Below are 14,657 nucleotides of genomic sequence, written 5' to 3'. Positions count from 1 at the left end.
TCCAAATCTCCACATCATCATTGGTGTGAGTCAAAAGGGCTCTAGTCTACCACTTCTTGGTCAGCGTGAGTTCGTCAATCTTCACTTCTCAGTTTTTGGCTCCAGTTCTCCGTTTCTTGTTTAATGGAGCTTCAGTTCTTCACTTCTTAGTCAGTGCAAGACTGTGGGTCTCCAGTACTCTATTCTTGGTCAGTTTGAACCAGTGAGGCTCCTGTTCTCCACCCTGTGGCTACTGCAAAGCAGTAGGACTCCAGTTTTCAATTTCTTGATCAGTGCTAGCCAGTGGGGCTTAAGCTCTATATATCTTTGTCAGTGCAAAGCAGTACAACTCAAATTATCTGCTTCTTTGTCAGGGCAAATTGGTTGTGTTTCAGTTCACCATTTTTTTGAACAGCATAGTCAATGGGGCTTCAGTTCTCCATTACTTGGTCAATGTAATATACGTAGACTTTCAGATTGCCCCTACTTGGCCAGTAGAAGTAGGCGGGGCTCCACTTCTACTTTTCTTGAACATTGCTAGCCAAGTCAGTGGTGCTCTGTACTTCTTGGTCAGTGTGGCTCTAGTGATCTACTGCTTGGTCAGTGCAAGTCAATAGGGTTTCAGTTCTCCATGTCTTGTTTAGTACAAGTCAGTCTGGTTTCAGTTCTCAACTTTTTGGCCAGAGTATGTCCGTGAGATTCCAATCCTACACTTTTTGATCTGTGTGAGACTGTTAGGCTCCAGTTCTCCATTTCTTGGTCAGTGTTAGTAGATCTTCACCATGTCCTAATCAGTGCAAACCAGTGGGGTTCCAGAACTCTACATCACTATTAGTTCAAGTCAGAGCAGCTCCAGCTCACCACTTTTGATCGTTTGCAGCCAGCCCCATTGACATTAATGGTAGGCAAGCTTCTGAAACTTTCAGGGCATCTCTGCAGCCACAATTTCTTTAAAAAGGGTGTACAAAGTGTACAGAAACCTGAACAGTAACATGATGGAGGTGGATCAATGGTTGAAATGTTCCGCAAAAAATACGTATTTTATGCCAAGACTTTTTTTGATGTGTACATGCCAAAAATCACATATAGTTTCTATTTATTTCAAATAAAAGTCTTTAGAATGGCCGCCACGGCTACCTGCCTAGAAATTGTTATGTTCAGCCACTTCAGCATAGACCATACATCCGCGCCATTGCACATTTATCTATTACATTTTGAATCTTTTTGTGACATAATATTTCAACATTTTAGCTCCATGTACCACGTTGGCAATGACTCCTCTTACAGCCAGACCATCCTTCCATCCTGACCGAAAAGAACACCAGTCCTCAAATAGGCCTGAAAGAAAGCTCACAACTTATTAAAAGAACAATACTTACAAATGAAAAGTGCCTGAAATTTCCACTAAGTTGTGTTAATAATAGTTAGGAGTCCAAAGTAGACTCGTTTCAGGAAAGTAATAGGATCCTCATTTGAGTTAGCCACCCACCACACTTGGTAACAAATCATTTTGTATGTAGGCGGATCAGTTTGTATTTATGAGACCACATCAAAAGTAATTTTGTGCAAAAAATCAGTATCAAACTTTATTACATCAAAAATCCAAGATAGAGATCTTCATAAGATTTGCAGTTTAAAGATCATGCAATTTTGAACAAACAGGAAGTGCTTTGTTGTATATAGTTTTAGACAGTTTCAGGCAATGACACTAGTCTGTTTTAGTTTGACCCTTCAACAGGCTTGATGAAGGGTCAAATTGACCCGAAACGGACTAGTGTTGTTCCCTTTCGGTATACCGGATCCTCCTGGGTCCCGGTGGCCGCTGTTTCCTATGTTCTTTCCTAGTCATGGATGACTACAACTAATGCAGACTAACACTTCCAAAGAGGTGTCCAAGACACTGGGGTTTTTGGTGTTGGGGAGGGGCCCAAAAAAATTTGATTTGAAGTGGATTATTACACAGAATTAAGATTAAAAGGTGTTTCTTACCTCTGGTGATGACTCTCTTTCAACTGGTAGAGTCCCAGTGGATTGGCTTACAGCTCACGTTTTCCCATTATTTAAGAAGGGCAAAAAAACAGATCCAGGAAATTATAGACCTGTAAGCTTAACATCAGTTGTATGCAAACTATTTGAGGGGTTACTAAGAGATACTATACATGACTTCATAGTAGAAAACAATCTTATTTCTCAGCATCAACATGGGTTAACTAAAGACAGGTCCTGTTTGACTAACATGCTCAGCTTTTATGAGGTAGTGAACGCTAATATGGATATTGGGAATGCTGTAGATGTGAAATACTTGGACTTTGCAAAGGCCTTCGACACTGTTCCACACAAAAGTTTGGTGCAAAAGTTGAGGATGCAAGGACTAGGGGAAGATCGTCTGTGTGCATGGATAGGGAACTGGCTAATGGACAGAAAACAAAGAGTTGTAGTCAATGGATCATACTCAAAATGGGTGACTGTAAGCAGTGGGATACCCACAGGGGTCTGTACTGGGTCCAGTGCTCTTCAATTTATTTATTAATGACCTAGTAGATGCAGTAGTGAGCAATGTTGCTATTTTTGCAGATGACACAAAATTGTGCAGAATCATCAACTCACAGGAAGATAGGGACATACTGCAACAGGATCTGGATAGGATGGCTTTATGGGCACATAAATGGCAGATGAAATTCAATGTTGAAAAATGTAAAGTCATGCATTTTGGTCGTACCAATGGTCTAGCACCATACAAAATAAATGGGATACAGTTCAGGAAATCAAACTTGGAGAAGGACTTAGGAGTCGACAACATCGACAACAAGTTAAATAATCGTACTCAATGCCAAGCCGCTGCAGCTAAAGCTAACAAAATTTTGGGATGCATTAAAGGGAAGGTTCAAGCAAAATAAAAAAATGAGTTTGACTTACCTGGGGCTTCTCCCAGCCCCATGCAGCCATCCTGTGCCCTCCTAGTCACTCACTGCTGCTCCAGTCCCCCGCTGGCAGCTTGCCGACCTCGGAGGTCGGCAGGCCGCATTGCGTACATTTTTACGCATTCCCGCTAGTGCAGGAACATTAACACATATATTTTTACGCGTTACTGGTTCAATGCGTAAATTTTTACGCATTGAACCAGTAATGCGTAAAAATGTATGTGTTAATGTTCCTGCACTAGCGGGAATGCGTAAACATGTACGCAATGCGTCCCGCTGACCTCCGAGGTCGGCAAGCTGCCAGCGGGGGACTGGAGCAGCAGTGAGTGACTAGGAGGGCACAGGATGGCTGCATGGGGCTGGGAGAAGCCCTAGGTAAGTCAAACTCATTTTTTTATTTTGCTTGAACCTTCCCTTTAAAAGGGAAATAAAAACTCGAGATGCTAGCATAATATTGCCCCTGTTTAACTCTCTAGTAAGGCCACATCTGGTATATAGAATTCAGTTCTGGGCACCACATTACAGGAAAGATATTGCAGTCTTAGAGCAGGTGCAGAGACGAGCAACAAAATTGATACGTGGGATGGAAGGTCTCACTTACCAAGAAAGGTTAGATAAACTGGGTTTATTTAGTCTAGAGAAAAGACGCCTTAGAGGGGATCTAATTAACATGTATAAATACGTCAGAGGGCAATATAAAAGCTTGGCGGGTGAGCTTTTTGTCCCTAGGCCTTCTCAAAGGACTAAAGGACATGATCTGTGCATGGAAGAAAAATGTTTTAGCCATTTATTTAGGAAAGGGTTCTTTACAGTAAGAGTGATTAAGATGTGGAATGCATTGCCACAGGAAGTAGTTATGGCAAATTCTATACCTGCATTTAAAGGGGGCTTAGATGCTTTCCTTGCATTGAAAGACATCCACGGCTACAATTACTAGGAATGCCCAATGATGTTGATCCAGGGATTTTATCTGATTGCCATCTAGGGTCGGGAAGGATTTTTTTTTCCTTTCGGGGCTAATTGGACCAGGCCTTGTAAGGGTTTTTCGCCTTCCTCTGGATCAACAGGGATATGTGAGGGAGCAGGCGGGTGTTGTACTTTGTTCTCTGGTTAAACTCAATGGACGTATGTCTTTTTTCAACCCAAGTAACTATGTAACGAAAATTTGGAAAAGGTTGTTGACAACGCGTTTCATGGGTCCTAGCATGCTTCTTCAGGTCAATACAACAAAATACGCCTAAAAGCATATATATATATATATATATATATATATGTATATATATATATATATATATATATATATATATATACATATATATATATATATATATATATATATATATATATATATATATATATATATATATATATATGTGTGTGTGTATATCTATATATATCTATATATATATATATCTATATATCTATATATATATCTATATATATATATATATATATATATGTGTGTGTGTGTATATATATATATATATATATATATATATATATATATATATATATATATATATCTTTAATATTATAAATGTGAAAGTTTGGATGTTTGTTACTCGATCACGCAACAATGGCAGAACGGATATGAATGAAATTTGGCGCACACATAGTACATTTCCTGGAATAACATATAGGATACTTTTTATCCCCATAACCAAAAATGTAAACTGCAGCCATTCTTACACTGTTAATGGCAGGGTTCTCAAACTGTGCACAGTTGGTCACTGGGTGACTGGGATTAATATTCAACAAAGTGGGTGGAGTCTATAAAAGCCAATCAAAATTCACCTATTGATTTTCAAGGGGAATATTTAATTGCTGCCGTTCTTGCACTGTTAATGGCACAAGCCTCAAACCTGGTACAGTTGGTCATTGGGTGACTGGGGTCCAAATTCAGAAAAGGGGGTGGAGCTACAAACATTCAATCAGATTTGTTTCATTTCAATGCAAATTATTTATGCCAAAGACCACAAAGCTCACAAACGTAGTCATTGAGTAATTGAGTAATTGTGTGTTAGGGTTAGGAAAAGTGGGTGGGGTCAATACCAGCCAAATACATACAACATTGGGCCATCACCTGGTATATAGATATATAATTGCTAAATTCACGTTCAGTATATTGCATTCTTTTTACCACACAGTCATAAAATGAGTTTCCTTTTCGTAAATTCAAACTGATATTACCTTCTTATCAGTTTTAATTTACAAAAAGGAAACTTATTGCATGACTGTGTGGTAAAAAGTATTTCCGTATATTGAATGTGAATTTAGCAATTGTGTATATATATATATATATATATATATATATATATATATATATATATATATATATATATAATTTTAGGTGTTTTTTTGTTGTATTGACCTGAAGAAGAGGGCTGGAACCCGTGAAACGCATTGTCAACAACACATCTTTTGAACATTAAAGATTATTTTCCAAATTCTTGTTCTGAGTCATTGCAAGAGGTAAGAAACTTCTTTTAATATTAATTTTGCATAGTAATCTACTCCAACACATATTTTTGGAAGCCTCCCCAACACCAAAAAGGCAGAGAAGGTCACGTCTGAAGATCAGGGACTGTAAATTTACTAGATAAAATCCAGCTGTGTGTGTTCTAGTGCTGCGCGTAATCGAAATTTCACATTAAAATTCACAATTACCAATGCAAAAGGTTTAATGCAAAATTTTCCAACAAATTTGTAATTCATTTTCTTCATAACCGTCATTATGATCCCTAATTTTACGATTACTCGTAATTAAAGAAAAGTGCAAAATTTGCTTCTTTGGGAACAAGTCAAAAAAAAAGACCTTGAACTTTTTGAAAAAATCTATTGTAAAAAATGTAAAGAAATATTTATTTATAAACTCGGTACACAAATCACCTGCCCCCCAGCTGAAATAGGTTAGGCTTACTAATGTATCCCCCACCCATTTCCACAAGGGGTTAAAGTTAAATAAAAATGTAACGACTAAAAAAGTATTCAATTGTACTTAATGAATAATAAATGTTTACCTTTAAGCCTAAGGAAAAAAAAAACATTTTTACTCACCTGGGGCTTCTACCAGCCCACTACAGCTATCCCGTGCCTCGCAGTCATGATCCTCCTGTCCCCCACAGCCAGCTACTTTTGTTTTCGGCCTTAAGGCTTACTGCATCTGCGCAGGCCTAGCCACGCATCTCCTTCTACACGTTCCCATCTGCAATAGCGCCCTGCACAGGCGCAGAATGCTATTGCCGACAGGAGCGCATAGAAGGCTACGTGTGGCCAGGCCTGTCAGCAAAGTGAAAGTAGCTAGTGGTGGGGGACACAGGACAGAGTTTTAGTGTTAAGCACCATGTCTTGTTTATTCTTTCACAAACTGGATCAAAAAAAATTACATTTTCGCATATTCTGTACCAAAATAAAAGACATGTAAAATGAAAACAAAGTGACAGAATCTAAAAGAAAAAAGCATATATTGTTACCTTAGGAACCTGGCTTTTTAACCACTTCGCATCCAGACCTTGTTTTCCCCTTATTGACCAGAGCAGTTTTGACGCTTTAGCGGTGTCCCTATTCAATCAGCAATAACTTTATCCCTACTCACTACACCTAAATGATCTATATATCATTTTTTTCAAGACAAACCAGGCTTTCAATGGGGGGTATTTAGTCCCAAGAACAATTTTGTTTTCTAGGCATTTTAATTGAAAAAAAGGGAACAAAAATTAAAAAAATGCATTATTTCTTATTTTTAACAATTCCAGTTTAAAAATAAAAAGTGCCACAGTGATAAAACCATTCCACCAGTTAATGTCCCCCCTAATATAGTCAGATGTGCCCCGAGTATCAGCCTAACCTTCCCAGTTTAGCCAGATGTGACCCCAATATCAGCAATATCAGCACCCCCGTATAGTCAGATGTGTCCCATGTATCTACCACCACCCAGTACAGAGAGACAGTAACGCCGCCAGGATTGGCACCCCTCATTATAGGCAGTTGTGTCCCCAGGATAAAATTTCCCCCATTATAGCCATATGTGCCCCCAGAATTGCCCCCCCCCCACCAATTATAGCCAGATGTTCCCCCAGTATTAGGTTACCCCCCCCCCCAGATAATCAAATGATCCCCCATTGTCAGATGTCATCCCCCCCAGTTACCCAGATGCCTGGCAGTTGTTTGCATCCCCAAACCCCCCTCCCCCCCCCCCAGTGTGGATAGCCAGATGTCCCCCCTCCCCCATCAGGCAGCCCCTCCGTGCACAAAAAAAATGTAAATAAAGCTGCCTCTCTCACCTTACCTCGTTCCAGCGATGAGCCTGCAGCCTGAGCATCCGATCCCAGCTCTGAACTCAGCCGTGTATTGCCGGTGACCCGGGTCCCGGCTTGATGACGTCATCAAGCCGGGATCCGGGTCACTGGCAATACGCGGCTGAGTTCAGAGCTGGGATCGGATGCTCAGGATGCAGGCTCATCGCTGGAACTAGGAAAGGTGAGAGAGGCAGCTTTATTTACATTTTTTTTAGCCATCTGTGCACGGAGGAGGGGGGGATGAAGGATCACGCTGTTTGTTACAGCGGTGATCGTTCATCCGCGGGAGGGTCACTAATTGGCTACAAGGGAACATGTTCCCTTTCGCCAATTAGTAAGGCAACCGACAGTGCCGGGGGGTGCGCTCTGAAGCGCACCTGTCCCTGCACAAAAGGGCTTAAGGCAGGTCAGTATATCTACGTTGCTGTGGCTTGGAGAGTGCCACAGCTGACGTAGATATACTGTAGTGGTTGGGAAAGTGGTTAAATATTTATGCCATGAGGGTATGTTACTATTATTCTTGCAAATAAGGTCTTGTTGTTGATGTTCAGAGTGTGGGAAATAAAAAAAATAATTGACCTGCCCCCCCCCCCCTCCTGAGCATATTTAACCCCTTGTCCCCCATGCAGGCTGGGATAGCCATAATACAGAGCCCCGGCCACGTGGGGCTTCACACCCTAAGCTATAAGAGCCCGCATTGTCCATGGTATGAGGGGGCTCTGCAGGAGCCAAGCTTCCCGCTCTCCTCCAGAGCACTTGTCCAATCCATCGACTAGAGGCTCTTCCCCACCTCAGGGTGCTATGGGTGCTTCAGGGTGCTGGCGTGGGTGAGGGCGATTGGTGTCGTGGGTGGGTAGAACAGTGGGAGATGGCAGGACTGATGGATGAAGCTCTAGCTATACTAAGTATAGCTAGAGCATAAGAATATTTAAATTTCCCCCCAGGGCTCCCAATTGGTCGGTTAATAGACCAATGGGGAGCCTTGGAGGGAAATTTAAAGTCGCTTAAGTTCTAGTTATACTTAGTTTAGCTAGAGCTGCGACAGGGAGTGGAGGTGTGTGGCAGCAGCCGGTGGAGATGTTCAATCAAGCTCATAGAGGATATTGGCATGGGAATTTTTTTTAAAGGTAAGTATTCATGGTTAATAAAGATCAATAAAGGACTTTTTTGTTGTTGTTTTTGTGTTTTCAGTTAATTTAACCCTTTGTGGAAATGGGTAAGCGGTAGTCTATGTACCCCTATACTCATTTCTCCTAGGGAGTGGGCTGACATATATATATATATATATATATATATATATATATATATACAATATACATATGTATATATATACGCATTTAAATAGCAACTATTTTCCTCTAACTTGAACAGTGATTCTATTTTAAAAACTACAAGATTGTTTTGAAAAAAAAATGTTTCCTCTTGTTCCCACTGTCTTCCTTTACATACCCTGCAAATTTTGGCATTTCTAGCACATACAGGGGCTTTGCTATGAACCAATTTCCCACACACAGCACATGAACTTTAAAATCAATTTTCTCCAAAACTATAAAGTCTTGTTGAAGTCGGCGGCCATTAAACTTTTAAAATAACCATTCAAAAAGTGTTTTTTTTTTCGCACTTGACCCTCCTCTGCCAAGCCACTGTCCAGGTCCAACTTTTTTCACCTTTTTTAAAGAAATTGTGGCTGCAGAGATGCCCTGAAGTTCACCTGCCAATTCGTATTTGCATTTGAGAACACAAAATTTGATGTTCACTCCATCACTACTCTTCTCTCTAAAAGCACACTAGAAGGATTTCCATTAGTCTGTTAAAGGACCAATGGGGAGTCCAGCGTCACTTTTAAAGATGGTTTTGCCGGGGGCCGGGGCTTGCAATACATTAGTATAGCAAGTGCAATAGGAATCTTCTATCATAATCCAGAAAATATCAGTGTGCGATCATTCTCGAAGATATTACCGTGGGATCATTATGTAAAGGTAAGTATTTATGGTGAATTTAGAACAATATGGGATTTTTTATGCTACTTTTTTGTTTTAACTTTAACCCTTTGTGAAAATAGGTAAGGGGTACATTAGTACCCTATACCCTTTACACCTGGGATTGGGAGCACTGGAGGTCCAAAGGGGACATCCAGATCTGACAGTAAAATTTAACTTTACTAAACTTGAAAAACGTTTTTTTCATAATTTGTTTTCATTGTCTTTTTTTTTACTTGTTCCCACTATTCCCACTATATTGGTTAGCACAATAGTATGTACCGGAGCTTTGCTATAAATTGCTAAAATTGGCAGCATTTACGTAAATGTAAATTCCAGTTTGCGCATTCGTTCATAATTTTGGGTAACATGCAAACTCTACAAATGGATTGCACAAAATAAATTCAATTTTGAAATTGGAATAATGTTTCATTGTAATTGCAAAATTTTGCATGAAATTCCATATAATTGAACTTAGCACATTCCAACCATCACTGGTGTGTTAATGAAACTGTGTGCATGCATAACTAGTGATAGAGTTTACTACACTGTCTGTCCAAAATTAGGTCACTACCTACATTTAACAAAGCAAACCTCCCATTGGATAATTACTGCATAGATGACAATATTTTGTGCCCAAATAATGAGGCCAAATGAATAACTGAATATTCTGAATGACCAGGTTATTCCATTAGTGAATTTCCTCTTCCCCGATTGTCATGGGAATTTTCCATGACAAAGCCAGGATTCCTCTGGTTCAGAGTGGTTCAGGGAGCATGTGACATTATTGTCACACATGGAGAGTCCAGACCTCAACCCCATTGAGAAGCTTTGGGATGTGCTGCAGAAGAATTTGCAACTGTCCCATCATCTTTATTCTTGATGAAAAATTAATGCAACTCTGGAAGGAGATACATGTTGTGGCATTGCAGAAGCTCTTTGAAACTTTGTAACAGTGAATGCGTGCCATAATCAAAGCTAAGGAATTATCAGAGTGTGTGACCTTTGTTTTGGACAAGGCAATGTTTGGAGCTACTGAAAATGGTGTCAGTGCTGGCGAGGGAGGTGTGGCTCATTAATACATGCAAAGATGTTCTAGAAACATTTTCTCTCTTTTTTTTTTTTTCTTTTTTTTTTACCAACCTGAATCTCATCCGTTGTAGAACTGGTAAGTATGCAAAATCCTGGTCTCCAACTTGGTTTCCGATGGGGACAGCAGGGAAGGAAAGCAGGGTGGCATTCTGTACAAAGATCAACACATTATTAAAGAAGAACAGAAGACACACAAATAAAATACAAAAATTAAAACTATCTCACTAATATTATAAATGTGAAAGTTTGGATGTTTGTTGCTCAATCACGCAGCAATGGCTGAACGGATTTGAATGAAATTTGGCACACACATAGTACATTACCTGAAATAACATACAGGATACTTTTTATCCCCATAACCAAAACGTGGGGCGGAGACAAATACAAATTTCACTGGGAAAATGTAAACTGCAGCTATTCTTACACTGTTTATGGTAGGGTTCTCAAAGTTTGAACAGTTGGTCACTGGGTAACTGAGATTAATATTCAGAAAAGTGGGTGGAGCCTACAAAAGCCAATCAGATTTGTTTCATTTCAATGCAAATTATTCATGCCAAAGACCACAAATCTCACAAACTTGGTCATTGAGTAATTGTGTGTTAGGGTTAGAAAAGGTGGGCACAGCCACCACCAGCCAAGTACATTCCCAGGAAATGCCAGGTCATCAGTGGGCGGAGACAAATACAAATTTCACTGGAAAAATGTAAACTGCAGCCATTCTTACACTTTTAATGGTAGGGTTCTCAAAGTTTGAACAGTTGGTCACTGGGTAACTGAGATTAATATTCAGAAAAGAAGGTGGAGCCTACAAAAGCCAGTCAAAATTCACCTATTCATTTTTAAGGGGAATATTTAATTGCTGCCATTCTTGCACTGCTAATGGCACAAGCCTCAAACCTGGTACAGTCGGTCATTTTTTTATGTTTTGAGAAATTTGCCACTGCAGCTTTAAGGCCACGCTGCAGGGCCGCACAACACAGCACACAAGTGATTTCCCCCCCCCCTCCTCTTTTCTCCCCACCAACAGAGGTCTCTGTTGGTGGAGTCTGATCACGTTGATTGGCTGGCGGGGGGAGGGAGGGGGGATTATAAAATAAAAACAAGAATAGTAAAAAATATTAAAATGAAGAAATAAATATTTATAAAAAAACACCTTTTTTATAAATATTTATTTCTTTATTTTAATAATATTTTTTTCAATTTTTTTAATTTTATAATCCCTCCTCCCTCCCCCCGCCAGCCAATCAACGTGATCGGCTGTCATAGGCTTCAGCCTATGACAGCGAATCACTTCCGTAGCAACAGAGGGGACAGCCGTGTCACATGGCTGTCCCCAGTACAGCGCTGCTGCAGTTCGCAGCGCTGTACCAAGTAAAAAGACGGAGGTGTCGCAGTCTGACAGTCTCCCAAGCTGCGATTGCCGCTGGGAGACTAAAGGCAGAGCAGAGCTCTGCCTACCAAGCAGGAGATGCGCGCGCAGCCTGCGCGATCACCTGCAGTAGCGCGATCACCTGCAGTAGCTGGCCCCAGGACTTGAAGCCAATTGGCGTCAGGCGGTCCTGGGGCTGCCGCCGCGGTTACGCCCATTGGCGTGATGCGGTCTTTAGGTAGTTACGGAGAATAGTTGGTAAACAGTCAAAAAAAATTAAAAAGTGATTGTAGTTTTTAAGAAAATCAATTTTAAAATGCAAAGAAAAAAACTCAAAAAAATTAGTTTAAAAACATTTTTCCTTTGCATATTTAAAATTAATTTTCTAACAAACTACAAGGTCTTTTTGAAAAATTATTTTTTTACTGGTACCCACTCTTCTCCTTAACATACTGTATGTAGCAATGTTGGTGTGAATAGCATGTGTGAGGGCTTTGCTATTAACTGCTAAAGTCACCACAAAATTATGCAAAAATGTATGCAAAATTACGCATGATTACAATTTCAGACAAAATTAATTAGGATTTTCCCCAGAATTTTGCATAATTGGGATGCATTAAAAGAGAAATAAAAACTTGGGATGCTAGCATAATACTGCCCCTATTTAAAGGACAATTGTAGTGAGAGGTATACGGAGGCTGCCATATTTATTTCCTTTTCTACAATACCAGTTACCTGGCTGCAGTAGTGTCTGAATCACATCAGAAACAAGCATGCAGCTAATCTTGCCAGATCTGGCAATAATGTCATGTCAGAAACACCTGATCTCCTGCATGTTTGTTCAGGGTCTATGGCTAAAAGTATTAGAGACAGAGGATCAGCAGGATATTCAGGCAACTGGTATTACTTAAAAGGAAGAAAATATGGCAGCCTTCATATACCACTCACTACAGGTGTCCTTTAAAGAGGAACTCCAGTGAAAATAATGTAATAAAAAAAAGTGCTTCATTTTTACAATAATTATGTATAAATGATTTAGTCAGTGTTTGCCCATTGTAAATTCTTTTAAATCCCTGATTTACATTCTGACATTTATTACATGGTGACATTTTTACTGCTGGCAGGTAATGTAGCTGCTGCATGCTTTTTTGGCAGTTGGAAACAGCTGTAAACAGCTATTTCCCACAATGCAGCAAGGTTCCCAGACAGGAAACTGCCAGGAGTACGTACTCAAGAGTTTCTTGTAGGAGGGGTTTCACCACAATATCAGTTATACAGCGCCCCCTGATGGTCTGTTTGTGAAAACGAATAGATTTCTCATGTAAAAGTGGGTATCAGCTACTGATTGGGATAAAGTTCAATTCTTGGTCGGAGTTTCACTTTAACTTTCTAGTAAGGCCACATCTGGAATATGGAATTCAGTTCTGGGCTTCACATTACAAGAGGGACATTGCAGTTTTAGAGCAGGTGCAGACGAGCAACACAACTGATGCGAGGGATGGTAAATCTCACTTACCAAGAAATGTCAGATAAGCTGGGCTTATTTAGTCTGGAGAAAAGACGCATTAGAGGAGATTTAATTAACATGTATAAATACATTAGAGGTCAATATAAAAGCGTTATAGATGAGTTTATTGTCCCTAGGCTTGTATCAAGGACTAGGGACAAGAACTGCATATGGATGAAAAAGGTTTTAGCCATTTATTTAGGAAAGGATTCTTTACAGCAAGAGTGATACAATGTGGAATGCATTGCCACAGTAAGTATTAATGGCTAATTCTTTATCAGCATTCAAGGGGGCTTAGATCCTTTCCTTGCATTGAAAGACACCCATGGCTATAATTACTAGGTAATGCCCAGTGATGTTGATCCAGGGATTTTATCTTATTGTCATCTGGAGTTGGGAAGACATTTTTTTCCCTTTTGTGGTTAATTAGACCATGCCTTGTAAGAGTGTTTCACCTTCCTCTGGATCAACAGGCATACATGAGGAGGTAGGCTAGTGTTGTATATTATTTTTTGGTTGAACTCAATGTACGTATGTTTTTTTTAATCCAAATAACCATGTTATTATGTAACAATTTATTTATATGAGACATGATGACTGCACATGTTTTATGGTACACAATTGATTTATTGGAAGGGAAGGAGACGCCCCAAAAATATAAAGTATCTAAAAACAGATTAAAAAGTAAGAAAAACCTACGTCTAGCTAGAATGAAGCAAAGTTAAAGTAAAAATATAGCAATTTCATTGAAAAACACACCACACAACGCTTTTCACAGGTTTAAACCCACATCTTCAGGTCAATGAAGAGTGGCTTGAGATCAGTGTAGCACGGCTTTGAGAGCCTGTAGGGCTGACTCTGGTTGTGGACCAGCATTAAATGCTATGCTTGTTGCTCAAAGGAAGATGGCATCTGTCATGGACAAGGGGACTGGAAGTGATACATAGTCCAGTGGCGTAGCAATAAGGGGTGCAGAGGTTGCGCATGTCCAAGGGGCCCTCCCTTAGCCACAGTTTTAGCTCTTAGTTGGCCCTGTGCTGGTAATAATCACTTCTATAGATGCTTTGAATAGTAGTAATCATTATCAAATTGTTCCCCATTAGGGATGCTCGTCGGATTCCACGGGAATGGAGATTTCCGCAATTCCGCTCGGAAATTGGCAATTCCTGTGAATTGGAATGGAAAAGCTATAGTGCTAATCGGAAATAGCGGAATTTCTATGTGGAATTCTGTCAGAATTTAAACAGAAGCGTGTAAAAGCTGCATTAGCCAATCAGAAGGATCGGAAGGGATAGACCCATCACAGAAGCTTAAAACATGATGATTTCTGCATTAAAAATGGAATTTCTGCACCAATTAGAGTCTTAACAAAAACCAAACAATCCTATGTTAGCAACCAGCTCCTAGCTACCTATCATCAGCTATCCCACCCATTTTGTATATAAGAGAGGTGTGACAGTCACAAAGCTTATGGGTTTCAGTCTGGTGTTGGAGAGAGGAGAGACAGACCCA

General features: G+C 40.0%; 1 long non-coding RNA gene across 1 annotated transcript in view; it reads right to left on the bottom strand.

Moving 5' to 3' along the window:
- LOC137538633 (uncharacterized) overlaps positions 1 to 14,657 on the bottom strand; it is a 74,467-nt gene that overhangs the window by 28,639 nt on the left and 31,171 nt on the right. The window contains exon 2 of the long non-coding RNA XR_011024855.1: positions 10,321 to 10,418. This is a non-coding gene — a long non-coding RNA (uncharacterized lncRNA). The remainder of the gene's footprint in view (positions 1 to 10,320; positions 10,419 to 14,657) is intronic.

Source organism: Hyperolius riggenbachi, chromosome 11 (assembly GCF_040937935.1).
Source record: "Hyperolius riggenbachi isolate aHypRig1 chromosome 11, aHypRig1.pri, whole genome shotgun sequence".
Taxonomy (NCBI): Eukaryota; Metazoa; Chordata; class Amphibia; order Anura; family Hyperoliidae; genus Hyperolius; species Hyperolius riggenbachi.
Note: the sequence above shows the minus strand (reverse complement) of the source record. Positions and strands in the feature narration are given on the sequence as shown.